Source organism: Cicer arietinum, chromosome 5 (genome assembly GCF_000331145.2).
Source record: "Cicer arietinum cultivar CDC Frontier isolate Library 1 chromosome 5, Cicar.CDCFrontier_v2.0, whole genome shotgun sequence".
Lineage (NCBI taxonomy): Eukaryota > Viridiplantae > Streptophyta > Magnoliopsida > Fabales > Fabaceae > Cicer > Cicer arietinum.
The window spans coordinates 64188173-64189326 of NC_021164.2; positions in this window are offsets into that span (position 1 = coordinate 64188173).

A 1154-nucleotide genomic window follows, 5' to 3' on the forward strand; every position below is an offset into this window, starting at 1 on the left:
CAAAAAAGAGAAGGGTCATCGTCATAACGGCTAGCCAAATCATTCACCGTCAGCTTTTCAATTGGTATTAACTCCCAATCCGATCTCGGGTCCAATTCCGGTTCCGATTCTGATTCCTGTTCCAATTCCGTATCTAATTGTGGTCCCAATTTCGGTTCCGGTTTCGGTTTCGGTTCCGGTTCCGGCTCCGGTTCCGATGCCGTATCCGTATCCGATCCCGATGCAATATATGGTTCCAGTACCAGTTCCGATAGCTTATCCGGTACCGATTTCAGCTGCTTTTCATCGGAGATTTCAGGGGGTGATTAGGTGACGGGGAGCAAGAGTGAATCCATGGACATTGGGCAAGAAGGATCGAAGGAATCGCAATTCATTCAAATTCACATAAACCTAACTAAAGAGACTAGTCCTCTTTAATAAGCAAAAAGAAGTATGGGCCTGGTCTTGTTTTTTAACCGCCCAATAACAAATCCTATCGTTGTTTATCTATTTATCACATTTTCCTTTGTTCTTCAACAAGGGTGATTTATGTGTAAAAGTTACATTTTTATCTTATTTAATTATAATATTTAGGTCTTTAATCTTTTTTGTTTTATATAAGTCAAAAAGAAGTATGGGCGTGGTCTTGTTTTTTAACCGCCCAATAACAAATCCTATTGTAGATTTTCTGTTTCTATAACTATCATTGTTTATCTATTGATCACATTTTCCTTTGTTCTTCAATAAGGGTGATTTATGTGTAAAAGTTACATTTTTATCTTATTTAATTATAATATTTAGGTCTTTAATCTTTTTTGTTTTATATAAGTCTTTTATCTTTTAAAAGACTTATAAAAGACTTACAATTTAATTTTTTTTTTATTAAAAAATGTCGAAATCATATACAATATATAATTATTTTAATAATTTCATTTTTTTAGAAAAACTTTATGGTACACACTGTTGAGACAAAATCTCTCAAATGATTTTAATGATAACAAAATTACTTAAGAGATTATGATTGTGGTTAATGACTAACATGTGCTCTTGAGTGTATTCATTTAAGTTAATAGGTCATTAATCATTAAGGCAAAAAGAAGGAAAAAGTAATTTTGGCCTGAGGATGGAAAACCCTCGTGAGGTGGAAAATGATTTCTCACCAGATAATTGTGTTT